The sequence below is a fragment of the Gymnodraco acuticeps genome, unplaced genomic scaffold (genome assembly GCF_902827175.1).
Source record: "Gymnodraco acuticeps unplaced genomic scaffold, fGymAcu1.1, whole genome shotgun sequence".
Taxonomy (NCBI): domain Eukaryota; kingdom Metazoa; phylum Chordata; class Actinopteri; order Perciformes; family Bathydraconidae; genus Gymnodraco; species Gymnodraco acuticeps.
In genome coordinates, this window is record NW_022989921.1 from 18,430 (window position 1) to 33,213 (window position 14,784).

General features: G+C 40.4%; 1 protein-coding gene across 2 annotated transcripts in view; it reads left to right on the forward strand.

The window, feature by feature from the left end:
- Positions 1-409: 409 nt before the first annotated feature.
- Positions 410-14,784, forward strand: part of LOC117542279 (zinc finger protein Xfin-like) — a 134,891-nt gene continuing 120,516 nt past the window's right edge. For both annotated transcript variants that reach the window (XM_034209843.1, XM_034209844.1), the window contains exon 1: positions 410-598. The gene's annotated coding sequence lies outside the window, so the exon portion shown is untranslated. The remainder of the gene's footprint in view (positions 599-14,784) is intronic.

A 14,784-nucleotide genomic window follows, 5' to 3' on the forward strand; every position in this document is an offset into this window, starting at 1 on the left:
AGAGTGGGGTCGCTATCCCTTTAAGAGAGAGGAGCGGTGTGGCGCGTGCATGTGGCGCGTGCATGTGTAGAGCGTAGTGGTGTGTCCGGAAGAGAGCGGGAGTCAGCAGCAGTGATCAGTCTGTCTCCAGTTAGCTGTATAAACAAAGTCCTGAGGAAACACAGCGGCCTCCCAAGGAAACAGCCTGCCTGTCTGCCTCATTTCAGAGTGGGTTTATTGAAGCCGAAGCCTGTGCTTGAGTCCGGGAAAACTGCAGAGAGTCCTCCCCTGTATTCCTCCACTACGGTCTGGGAGCAGCATCTATCTCCACTGTTGCTGTAACCATGTTAATGTCCCTCTGTGGGACCAATAAAGGACTTCTTGATTCTGCGGACAGATAGAAGAGAGGAGGGAGGGGGCGGGTTGGAGAGCGGCCTTCTTCTTTTCCTGGATTAAAGAGTCCTCTTTCCTCACAGTCCACCGTTATCCCAGGATGCAATGCGCGCCTGTGACGAGGAAACAAAGAAAATGTCGGTCCGGTCTCAGAGAGAAGGGCAGCACGTGAGGAGTAACTGATAATATGAGTGTTGGGTTTAACTTACTTTAATAACTGATGAATGTGAGTATTGGGGTTTAACTTACTTTAATAACCAGTGTTGGGCAAGTTACTTCCAAAATGTAATACATTACATTTAACTTATTACTGTCTTTTTAAAGTAATAAGTTACATTACTTTTATATTACTTTTGAGTTACTTTACCAAAATAACCTCAAAAGAATGGCTAGGTATTTGAAATGTAGTTTAGTGCAGCTCATCATACATCCAGTGAAGGGCGATGTGGTGTAGCATAACAACTGTGTAGGCCCTTAAGGCTACTAACAACTTGTATTACACGGCTTAGATGAAAACTCGATTCTGATTGTAACTTCTTAACATGTTGACACGTTGTTAATCCAGTACAGACCACTGTCAAGGACTATAATGAAGGTTGCTAAGGAGGATCACGAAAAGAGAAAGGAAAATAGGTTAAAAGACGGAGCGCTGGACGTCAGATAAATCACCCGAAGAAGGCAGACAGGAAGTAAACAATAACAGGACACGGAATGGGCTCTGTAGGTGTGTTTAGTATATGGCCGTGTACAGGCCCGGCTCCAGAACAAAATGACTCGGGGTGCATCTGAGATTACAGGGGGGCGCAGCAGTAGTAGGTTTACATGAGCAATAGTGGCCAGCAAGAAACGAAAAATAGCATTGATGGTCCCCAATGAAACAGATTATGGCATTTGTTATGTTTTGAAACCAAGCAAGTGAGAACATTTCAAGTGTGTTAAAGGTCCCATGTCATGGCTATTTCCACTGACCATAATTCCATTGTGAGGTCCTACTAAAATAGATTTACATTGTGCAATTTTCCAAACTCACATTGGTTTCTTATACAGCATCTCTGTAAAGTATGTGTATTCACTCTCTCCACTAACGGCACGTGGTAGCTCTTGCCCCCCCTCTCTGTGAGCCCAGTGTGCTCCGATTGGTCAGCTCGGCCACTCTGTTCTGATTAGTCAACCACCAGAGAGGCTCCCCCCATGTCTAACAGTGCTTTTTTCGGCTTCGCTCTGAGCGAATCCCTCTAGTCTTACAATGGCGTCATTACAAGCCGTATATGCTATAACGCTAACTAACCGAACTGTACCTACTATGTTGTTATAGAAGAGTAAAGTTCAAATTTTACCTGTAATAAACTACCTACTGTTTGATGAAAAATCAAATCATGGTTTGCTATACAGTGTTGGGCAAGTTACTTTTAAAAAGTAACTAGTAATGGTTATAGTTACTGCTCTCAAAAAGTAACGAGTTACTAAATTTATAAAAGTTACCTTTACTTTACTTTAAAAATAATAACAATACAATACAAGTGTTTGTGTTGTTCTGTGGCACAGTAGAGAAATACAACTCCCCATCATTGTAGCAATTATCATTATGAAATGTAGTGAACAATAAAACACAAAAGATATGTTTAGACATTTTGACAGGCATCTTTATTGTAGCCTCAACAATCAAGTCTAAGTAGTGCACGTGTAGTGCAATATGAAATAAAAACAACTCCCACTCTTTTGGCAGTGTACACATTAACAACAACTATACTATTTAAATAGTGGTTATATCATCCAAGTTGTAATTGCCGCTGCTGCTCTCGCTGATACTTGCATCTGCCATAGTGTGTGTGTGTGTGTGCTGGTGGTGGGCGTTGCCGTGTTTGTGTCTGTGTATTTTCCCCATAAGGCAAGACCCCGCCCAACTCTGTCTCTGATTGGCTTACCCTGAAATTGTTACCCCGCGTTAACCAATCATCACTCCTCTCTGGTCACTTTCACTTTTCCATGGTACTGTGAGAGGACAATCGCTGTAAGTTACATCCGCAGGGAGATTCGTTCAGTTAGGATCACATAATGTAACGAAGTAACGCACCCATTTAAATCACAGTAACTATAACGGCGTTACTGAATGGGAATAGGTCACTAGTAACGTTATTAGTTACCGCAAAAGGTAGTTGCGTTACAGTAACGCGTTAGTTTGTAACGCGTTAGTAGCAACACTGGCTATATACATGAATGATATGTTATAGGAGCAAATAATTCAGGGAAGAAAGGCTACTAAGTATTTCCATCAAACTTTATTTTTTGAAATGTACAAAACGAACATGTGTAAATATACATACACTGTATATCATCCATTCCTCCCCTTATAGGCGTTTTCGGCATCTTGCCTATCGCAGCTTTGTAAGCTGCTGCCTGGGCTTTTTAGGACGAGGCATCAGTGGTCATCCCGTCATGTGTTGTCCGCCAGATACGCCAGGAGTTTCTTGATCTGGCTGGAGGAAATCAAATGCAAATCACAAAATATTAGAGAAACTTAGTTGTTTTAGATTTGTCAGTAGTAGTTGTGGTAGGAGTGTGTATCTATCAAAGGTGTATCTATCTATATAATCAACACAGTTAGCTTGCCAGCTAATATGCTAACCTACGTTTGCTAGTTGTTCAGTGTACTATGCCAACCTATTATGAACAACAGCTAGTCTAGGCTAGCAAGAACATGTTTACAATTGCAATCTTATACGGGTAGTCCTGCTACGTCGGTCCATTCATTGTAGCTGGCATGAAAACATGTTTTCCCTAGCATGTCTAGCTCTAGGTAGCCTTCTTGTTTAGCTCGGTAGGCACGCTATGAACGGTAGCTCGGTGACATACACGCTAGGAACGCCAACTATAATGTACTGGACCGTACGGTAATCACCATCACCCGGAGTATACTGTCTGAGTATTTTGGTGTGTGAATGCAGACATTCTCCAGCTAATGAGATACAGAAAGGCCATCTGCTAACATTGGAGTTGATATATGGAAGCGCTAGCTACTTAGCACTGAGTCAATGGCTTAGCAGCCCGAAAAAACCGTTATAACCCATTTAAACGTCGTGGTAGATATACCTTGTTTGTTTTAAACATATAAATACACAAACAACAATGAACTCCCCGCTCGTCCAAACAAAGTAGGAACAGCATCGTTCTTCAGTGCCCTACGCTGACAGATCCGGCATGAGTCGCTGAAAAGGTTTGGGAAGCTTGTTTTGTGAAAGGCTGGCAGAGGGTGCGGCCATAGCTCTGTGCGTGGCTACTGGGTATCCCTACGTAGCAATACCCAGGAAGAAAACAATGGAAAATGAGAAATCTCCAACGAGGCGTTTTGGGGAGGTCTTTTCTGTGTTAGAGTTTTACTCGCTACATGGTGTACTTTGAGGGTTTTTGACTCTGCAGACCCGTTTACACATGCATACAAACCTTCATAACACACAAGGGGACGGGTAATAACCGGAAAAGCATGACATGGGACCTTTAAAAGTGCAATCCTGAAATATTTCATACTATGGCAAGGCAAATGCTATGAAGCACAAAAGCTTCAAAACTGTACTGATAAAACAAATGAGAACATATTGTAATGGTTTGAAAAGCAAAAGTATTATTAAAACATGTGTCGTGGCTAGGGTTGCAAAGGGGCGAAACATTTCCGGAAAGTTTCCATGGGAAGTTAAGCTGGAGAATTTTGGAAATATTCGATTGCAAAATTAAACAAAAAACATGACATTTCAACAGATTTTTAAAAAAAAAAGTAGAACAGAACAAGTTTTAATTATTTTATTGAACAATTATTTGTTTTCATTGAAGAAACAGGAATGTTGAGTTAAATATTACTCATCCCCCCGAACCTACTCATTCAAAAATGCACCCCCCATCCAAAAATCCCCACAAAGTCCCATTCAAAATGTTAAATGAAAAGGGCCCTTCTCTCTCCAAAAAGTCCCATTTAAAACATGCAATATCTTCCTTCAAGCAATCCTCTGCATTTTGACTAAACCCTTTCAGCCAATGGGCTCTTCCTGGGCCTCATCAACATCACTCTCCGAGTCTTCCTCTTCAGTGTCACTGTCCATCCTTGTTGAGGATGGCTCTGTGCCGGCTCAAAGAGCCTTAGGTTTGCCCGAATGCCAACCAGTTTTTCCCACTCTCACATGTGTGAGCCTGTTGCAAACCTTTGTGTGCTCTCAATAGCCATGCAGTAAGCAATGTGCTATGGCATGGATATTCAAGTGTACTTGAATGGCATCCGTTTGTTTTAGTCAAGATTATGCTAAAATATACTTTCCCCAACTATATTTAAGTTCCCTATGAAGAGCCAACCTTCCATTTTGAAAATTAGCCTAGTCGTGGCTTCCTTCCTTGTCTTTTCATCAAACTTTGGGAAAAATATTGATTTCCATAACTTTTCCAGGGCCTGGAATTTGCATTTTGAATTTCCATGACTTTTCCAGGTTTTCAATGACCGTACGAACCCTGTATAATATGGTGGCAACCATTTAATTCCACACGGATTTGTCCGTCACGAGAGTTTTTAACAATGTCGTGGCTTCCTTTCTTGTCTTTCCATCAAGCCACTAGACGCCTTAAACAGACAGTTCTAACTCGTTTCTTTCCTTTAAATTACTCACAGTTTGAAGCGTTGCTTGGCCTCTGGTGGTTTAGATAATGTTGCGACGTGTTTGCTCAAAATAACATAACAAACTTTTGCACATGCAACAAAGAAATTAGGCCTTTACAATATTCAAAAGAAATAGGCAAAACTCAAATAAAATAACAAACAACTTAGGTATTCTTTCTTGATAATGCTTATATAACTTCATAACTTAAAGGGTACTTGTACGATTTGTATGTACGTGTACCGTTAAAAACTGTTCCTCGACGGCGTCTCAACAGGTTGCCCATCACTGTGGCTTTAGCCCAGGCGCCATGGGAAATGTAGTCCTTTATAGTGCGCTGACTACAGACGTCACAATTAGGTGGCCTTTCTTATACAATCTAAATACTGGCTCTAACATATCGGCCCCTATTGTTATGGGCATCTTTAATAACAATAAACAAAAATTCAAAAAGAGCCAGACAAAAGTCAGTCTTCATATTCTATTTGAGATAGACAGGGTGTCTTAATTATCCATCTTCAGTTATTTCCTTATTCTAAGGCAGGCACAAGTAGGCATATTTTGCTTATTGGTCTTTCCAGCGTGTTGGTTTTTGTCTTAAGAAGAACACTCTGAATCAGTCCTCCAGATCCAGGACGCGTCTCCATAACTCTTGCCATTAACCAGGATCCACGAGGTGCATTTGAATCCATGATTATTATGATGTCAGGTATGAAGTTCCTTTTAATGCGATTCCATTGCTGTCTATCTTGCAAAAGTGGTAGATATTCTTTGATCCATCTGGTCCAAAACAAATTAGCTATGTACTGCACTTGTCGCCAGCGGCGTCTTGAGTATGTATCTTGCTGATGGAATAAGCCTGGGGGCAACGAAGGTTTGACCTTGAGCTGCAGCAAATGGTTTGGTGTGAGAGGTTCAAAGTCATTTGGATCATTTGACACTAGTTATTGGTCGGCTGTTGAGAATTCCTTCAACTTCACACAGAACTGTTGAAAGGCTTTCGTCATCAAGTGTTTGTTGTTTTGTGATGGATGGCAGAATTTTCTAGGGATGTTCCGATCGAGATCGGCCGATACTCACTCTCCACCGATCGATCGGTGCTCTCTAAACATGCCAATCGCGAGAGCCGATGGCATGACGTAAAATACATGACACTTTTCTCTGTGCGCGGCAAAACAAGCTCGCCAAAATGGCTTCATCGGTCTGGCATTATTTTAACGTGTCTGAAAAAGACAGTAAAATAGCGGTATGCAACGTGTGTGAAGCAGAAATCCTGCAGCTCCGCCCGCCGGACCGGTGAGCGGAGCGAAACACACAAGAGTTAGACCTATCACACTTAGCTATTTTATCTACCTCTGGAACAAGCTAAACTAGTTATACATATATTTATTCTTCATTTTCAGTGAGCTGCGTGAGATACTGACAGGCTGTCAGGAGAGGGAGAGAGGGGGGGAGGGAGGGAGAGAGAGAAGAGAGTGCTTCCGCTCATTTCTCCCGTGTTATTATCCAAAGTGAATGTAAACTTGAATAATGTACATCATTTGAATGTAATAATTAAGTTGATTGTTGTTTGAGGAAGTTCCAGTGAATTAGCCCCATTAACTGAGTTTTAAACATCACTTTAAATGGAAGATTTAAAGTGATGTTTAAATCTTCCATTTAGGCCCCGCCCACTCGATCGGATCGGTATCGGCCGATACTGATTCCGGCGATCGGCCCTAAAATTGGCGATCGGAGCATCCCTAGAATTTTCTTTACAAGCCGGATTAGTCTTTCCCGCCATAAGGAGGATTGAAGGTCCATTTCACATCCTTTTGCTGGAGGGCTTGTTCTATTTTGCTCAGATTCCACTCTTTTATAGATTCCTTCAGCTCTCTTTCAGTGGCAATGAAATTAGTCCCATTGTCTGACCTCATCTCCAATACTTGTTCTCTTCTGCTGATGAAACGTCTGTAGGCATTAATGCATGAATCTGTATCTAACGAATGAGCTTCTTCCAAGTGCACCGCTCTGGTTGTTAGACAGGTAAAGATAACTCCATCGTTTCACAATGCTTCGTCCTCTTTTCACTTCCAGTGGGCCAAAGTAATCCACTCCAACATATGTGAATGTTGGTAGGTCTGGTGTAATTCTGTCTTTGGGCAGATCTGACATTTTTTGTTCTCCTGCATTTCCATGCATACGTCTGCACTAGGGATGGGAATTTGAAAGCAAATGTATATTCGAATATTCGACCCCCCAAAAAACGTTTAACCGATTAACCGAAAAGTAATTAATTAATTTTGAAAAATAAATAAATACATGTTCAAATAAGTATGGAAACCAAGTCGAATTTGTAAAGATGTATTGAACTGGTGATCACAGTTTGAACAGTTAACAGCTATCGGCCTACAGCTTTCATGCTTAAAACATAACTTGGTTTTCTAATGGATTTGGACATAAACGCGAGTGAAGTATAACCGGACGCGAGAGAGAGAGAGAGAGATCAGCACCTGCAGCTCTGCCCGCGGTGAGGGACCGGTGAGCGGAGCAAAACACACCTTTAGACCTAACACATTTAGCTATGGCACTGTCGTATACATTGAATTATTACATTTGATAATATGTAATCAACTTAGGCACCCCTCCCAAAAAAAATAAAAACATTACAATAAAAATATTCATAACTCATATTCGAATACCTGAATAATTTCGAATATTCTATTAATCGTTCCCATCCCTAGCCTGCACACAGTACATTCAGATATTATTTTTCAGGCTAATGCATTGGCACATGGTATCCAGTATTGTTGTCTTAACCTGGATAACATATGATACCTTCCACTGTGATCAACTTGTTGATGAATATCTCGAAGTATGGTTTTAGAGACATGGTGGTTGGGTGCTTTGCTTCCATTGCCATTTTATTTAGCCTTCCTCCAACCTTTACCAGTTCATTCTCGTACACTGGATCCAATGTATACAGTGTACTACTTCCTTTGGTAGGTTTTCCCCTTTTTAAAAGTTTCCACTTCCTCTGGAAAAGACTCTTTTTGACAGAAACACAACACTGCTGCTTCAGCCTTATCCAAGTTATCCTTAGAGAGTGTGAGACCTCTCATATAGTCTTTAAACACTCATCTCCTTCTCAATCAGCTTTATTCGATTTGGTTATTTTGCTTGAGTAGAAGTAAGAACTTAATTCCTCTTCTTTCTTAAAAGCAGCACGAGATGTTTTACTTAAAGGAACCATGCAACTGCTCTTTTCAGTTTCCTCCAGTCAGAGTAGTGATGCACTAGCTTGCTTGTGGCATTTAGGTCAGTTGCAATGGTTGGGTTCACGTTGAATTTGTCCTTCTTCACCTCTGGATCATCAGGATAGCTGTCATTGACCAGTTTAAGTGCGTCCGGAAACTCAGGCCATTTGTCTTCAGGTTTTTTCAGAAACAATGGACCATTTATCCAAGTCTCACATTTCAAGAACGATTCTGCTGCCAATCCCCGAGATGCATCATCTGCTGGGTTCAGTTTATTGTTGATGTATTTCCACTGTGATGTTGCTGTTGCTTCTCTGATCAGACTTATTCTGTTGGCTACAAATGTCTGAAACCTTAAGACAGATTTGCATAATGGGATTTGCAGCTCGGTTCTGATCATCTTGTCCATGCGTACTGCCAGTACTGCTGCTGTGAGCTCTAATCTTGGGACAGTGACTTTTTTCAGAGGCACGACATGTGACTTTCCTGACATGAAGGATATGTGAACGTCTTCATCTTCATTTGTCATCTTAAGGTAGGTGACAACACCGTATCCAATCTCGCTTGCATCACTGAAATGGTGCAATTGTGCAGATTTAATTTGTCCATAATTCTTTGGTTTGATACATCGATGAATCTTGAAGCTTTCTATCTGCTTTAATCCCATGAGCCATCTTTACCACCGTTTCTTGAGAGCCTCCGGGATTTCTTCGTCCCATCTACAATTGAGTTTGCACAACTCTTGTAGGACATGTTTTGGAGTGAAGATAAATGGTGAAAGAAATCCAAGTGGGTCATACACAGAGCAGACTGTTGAAAGGATGCCTCTCCTTGTGGCTGGTTGAGATTTTAAGCAGACTTGAAACTTGAAAACATCTTCCTCCACATGCCACTGCAAACTTTTTAATAACTGATAAATGTGAGTATTTGGTTTAACTTACTTTAATATCTGATACATGTGAGCATGGGTGTAGGAAGCATCCTCAATGTGAGTGGGACAATTTGACAGGGGGATCCGGAGGCATGCTCCCCCGAGACGATTTAAAAAAAAAAAAAAATGCATCAATCTGGTGCACTTTGAGAGCAAATTTGGGGACTAAATCTATGGATACATCTCTCAACACCCATGTGAAACAGAACTGTAAACAGATTTTTGCATATTTTACAAATCACTCTCCTTTTAAACTGTATGTTTGTGTTACTGTCCTATAGTAGGAGTTGGAATTATTTCATACCTGTCATTCTCTTATTTTGTATAACTATAATGATCATATAAAGGTGTGCCTTGGAAATACTTGTTTACATAAATGATTACCAAACCGTTTGAGACCCACTACTTAGACTAAAGTGAACTATCTAAACACTCAGTCCTTTACCTCACTGAGCTGTAGTTATCAGCCTCTCAGTCTGACAGGAGAGGACTCTCCCTCCACCTCTTTAATAACAGCGCCTTATGTGATGTGCTAGTGGAGCATGCTCTTGAACTGTTAGCGATGGAGCCTCGCAGCATGGAAACTGTGGCGTGCATCATTTTAGAACTACAGACAAAGCTACACAAAAAACGCAGCATGTGTACGTAAGGCTCTGAGAATCTGCCTTGGTACAAAGTAGCAGTGAAAACATGGTACGGAGTTTCATTGATTTGGGCATTCTCACAATAAGCAAGTGGAATGGATTTGTTAATGAAGCACTGACACAGCGCTCTACAAAGAGCGGAGAGTGGATAGACCGATTTGCGGACTTTCCGCATAGTAAAAGTGGGGGGGTCTAAACTAATCATTTTAAAAGGTGGGGGGGACTTGTCCCACCCTCATATAATGGCTGTCCATGTGATGTGAGTATCACTTTAGGGTTTATTGTCATTTCAATCAGGAGAGAGAGTTTTGATCTAACAATATATATGCATTGCCGGGTATACACGGATGAATGTAATGGTGTTTGCTGATTAGACCCCGTTGTGCTGGAATATCATTCGGGGGGGAAACCGAACCGATGAAGCCCCCACTGGGGTCTAGACACTGGTGGTGGTGAAGGCATGAAGGGATTGATGGAGGTCTGGAGAGGACTGGTTTAAGCTTGACCCTGGATTTGGGAGGTGGAAGGGGTGGAGGAGGGCTGCGTCCAGTCTCCTGAAATGACAGCTGTCAGAAGGGGAGAGAGCAGATTGAAAGGGTTAGCAATGCTCTATGATAGGCTTGTGGGAATAGAGGAGCAGTGATAGGTTTAGCTGGGAGTGACGCCCCGATCACTGATTGAGAGGAGAGAGAGTACACTGCAACAAAGTAATTTAAGAAAGTGAAAAAAACTTGTTTCTGGGAAACAATTCTTATTTTTCGTCTAAAAAGTCAAATTATCTTGTTAAGAATGTTTTGTTTAAGAAAAGTATTCTTACTTTGAGAAAATATATCTTACTTTTGTTTATTAAAAACGCTATCTTATATTGAGCTAGAATTAACTAGTAACAAGTTACAGCATTGGTTTACATACATTTTTTCTTATTTCAAGAAATAAACCATCAAACAACTTCTCAATTTAAGAATCTGATTAAATGACATTTCATATATATGTATTCATCGCAGAGAGCTGTCTATTCCCTTTTCACATTGCCATTGAGACAACTGTGGTGTGGTATACACTATGTAACGATACTAAAAACTCATGGTACGATAATATCGCGATTTTAAAAAGTCCACGGTACGATATTTATCTTTATATTGAAAGAAAAAAGTGAATTTATTATTTTTTTCACTTGAATTTTTTTTTCTTTATTAAATAATAAATCTGATTTGTTCAGCAGTTTAGTAGGATGGTAGTATTTTAAAGTGTCAACAATATAATAATCAGACCCTGCAATAGAATAAATCAAGTTTCACTTTAGTTTTTCAAGTAACTCAACTCTAACTCACTCACTCAGCATCATCAAGGTTATCCTTTAGGAATATGAGCATGTCCACATTTCCAGGTAGAAGATGGGATGTTTGGGCGTTTGCAAAATCCCCTGCTGTGGAAAAAAACTCTCTTGCTTGGTACTGATGTTGCTGGGACAGAGAGATATGCTTTGGCCATGGGTGACAGCAGTGGGTAAAACTGTGCATTGTCTCTCCACCACTTCAAACACAATACAGTTTTTGCCAAAAAGGTGAGGCTTATTGACAGGGCGAGATATAAATATACTGTTGGTACTTGTCAATGTCTCTAGGTATGTCCATGTCGCCCTGTAAATACGATGTCCTTTTGGGTTATCTGTTGTTTTATGTTCATGTTGTAACCTACTTGCTGCCATGTTGGACAGGTCTCCCTTGAAAAAGAGATCGATGATCTCAATGGGACCACCTGGCTAAATGAAGGTTTAAAAAAATTCTTTCTTAAATAATTCAGGAATCATTACTTGTAATAAGCATTTATTTCTAGTTTAAAGGCCCATTACGGTCTTTCAGTAGCTAGATTTTAATTATAGTTTTAAGAATTCTAGCCAAGCAAATTTGGCTCACCCCATTGGCAGATGTTTTTACTTGATAAAGGAAAATCTGACTTCATTCAAGCCTATTTTGCCTGTTTTTGGAAGGGCTGTTTTTGCAGTGTAGCTGGAAATATGTGAATGAATGACTAAAGACGGTCTTCCTGGTTGAACTTGCGCTAAGCTTCATTTGTACATTACCTACAGTGTAGATATGCTAACGAAAAACTTAGGTCACAGGCTCCTCCAACAGAGCAACATATACAACAGATACAGGTGTGCAAGTAAACACAAATGAAATAGAATAGAATAGAAATGGTGCAAGAAGAGTATATATGTATATATATATATATATATATATATATATATATACATACACACACACACAAGTAAATGGAATATGATATATTAGATCAATAATCTGTTTTGGTTATGGTGTTAATATGATGAGTCCACTTCAGGTCCACGTCAGATCCTCAGTGATGAGTCCGCGTCAGATCCTCAGTGATGAGTCCGCGTCAGATCCTCAGTGATGAGTCCGTGTCAGATCCTCACTGATGAGTCCACATCAGATCCTCAGGGATGAGTCCGCGTCAGATCCTCAGTGATGAGTCCGTGTCAGATCCTCACTGATGAGTCCACATCAGATCCTCAGGGATGAGTCCGCATCAGATCCTCAGTGATGAGTCCACATAGGGGTGGGCGATATTGAAAAATATAATATCACGATATTTTTCAAGCAGTATCACGATAGACGATATTTATCACGATATTTTTTCATGTTGGTTATTATGGTTATTTTTCAAGTTACTTAACAGTACAAGCACCTACAAGGTAACACAAACTAAAATAAAAAGGAGTAACAGACCAAAATACCATTTCAAGCTGGTTTTAATTCTGCAATGAATCCCTGAGTGAACAATTCAACAGGAATTTTGGCTTCCTCAGTGTTCAAGTAGGTAGGCCTACACCCTACACAACAAACGTTAACACTGGTTTCTTCACCAAGTAAAAAAGTGCACTCTCTTGCTAAATAAAATATTCAAGGCACAGTTTCTAAGTATAAAAAATCACTTTCTGTTTTAGGCAGCACTAGCAGTGATGTAACATCAATAAGCATGAAAAGGAGAGTAAAACATAACTAAGTAAAACATCAATGAGGAAAAGTCAGTGCCAAACAATTAAAATGTAAACTTTAGACTTTAACATAACTGAACATCTGTTTCAAAAGGGAAAAACAATATAAATACCTTATTGATAAAATAAAATATAAGCCGACAGAATCAACCAAGACAATAAATGAAGTGCAATACTGTCAGCTTGGTTTTTACTAACCGTTATCAGTATTTAGTTACTTCGGCATCATTTTGAAACGTGTATTACAATTAAATCACGGTAAAATAGGTTAATTTTGTCGTAGTTGGTTTCCACCATAGTATTTACATGGATATAAGCCCCGTCCCTCTCCAGCGCGTCCTGTTTGAATGAGAGGAGTAAACAGACACAGCTGACAGCCGCGGTGAAACTCCAGCGGCTAGGGTGAGAATATTCGCATTGCGTCCGTTGTGAACGCAGCATAATGCAGTTCAGAAACCACTGTTCTGACGCTTTTAAAGCAACTTCGAGATTTTAGCACGCAGGTGGCCGTAGGACGTACAATTATTCACGTCGTGAAAGGTGAAAATCCTACCCTGGTGCACTATCACGATAGATATGATATCTCTGAAAAGGCATATTGTGGAGACCTAATATCGTCTCGACGATATATATCGTCATATCGCCCACCCCTAAGTCAACATCAGATCCTCAGGGATGAGTCAGGTCCTCAGTGATGAGTCCATGTCAGGTCTTCAGTGATGAGTCCACATCAGATCCTCAGTGATGAGTCCATGTCAGATCCTCAGTGATGAGTCAGGTCCTCAGTGATGAGTCAGATCCTCAGTGATGAGTCAGATCCTCAGTGATGAGTCAGATCCTCAGTGATGAGTCAGGTCCTCAGTGATGAGTCAGATCCTCAGTGATGAGTCAGGTCCTCAGTGATGAGTCAGATCCTCAGTGATGAGTCCATGTCAGGTCTAGGCCTGCCCCGGCGATCGGCTGAGCCTGGCCTAACAAGGCCTAACCATACCGTACTAAGCCGTGCTAGGTCCTGCAGTGGAAAAGTGCCCTAACATTTAGGGCTACAAACAATAGTTTTTATAATAAAGAATTATGTGGATGATACAGCCATTAATTGTCTTTACACGTATACAGCTTGAAGTCAAAGGGCAATTCTACTCTTAATTGTACTTTTCATTAACTGTTGTGTTGCAATGTGAGGTGCAGGTGAAAAAACAATACATGGAGAAAGGGTTTTCTTTCAAAAATAAACAGCCGTTTTATTTTAGCTTTCCACATCATTTTACAGAAACATAAACTAGAGCGAAATGCATGGCTAAAATGCATGATCTGTTTGGTATTTTGAAAAAAAAACGTCACATACATGTTTTTATATAGGTATGACCCTACAATATATTATTCAAATATAGCATGATAGGTCCACTTTAAGAGCAAGGAAATTAGGGCTATGTTCACGTCCCTCAAAAAACTGCCTTTATCCATCGAATATATTATCATATCCAAAAGTAGTGGACCCAGTTTATTCCAAAATGCTACATAAAATTCGGGAGGTCATCTAAACCTGGTGATTTGTTTCGTTGCATGTTGCATACTGCATCTGTTCATTCCTCTAAGGAAATGGGATCATCAAGATGGGTGGAATCAGTGACTGCAAGCTGTGGTAAGTCTAGCTGACCGAGAAAGGCGTCACATCTATTCTTGTCCAACTGAACCTCTGACTTATATAAATTGGAATAAAAGGTTTGAAAAGTCTCATTTATTTGCTTTGGCTCAGTTGTGACATTACCATTCAAAGATTTAATGGAGGGAATATCTACAAAGTGCTCACAAGCCCTGATTTTTGAAGCCAAGATGTGACTGGGCTGAGACCCGTGGAAGTAATAGCGCTGCCTAACCCTATGTATTAGAAATTATGATCGTTGTTTCAAGATATCATTTATCTCCTTTTTGACAAGTTTACGTTTAG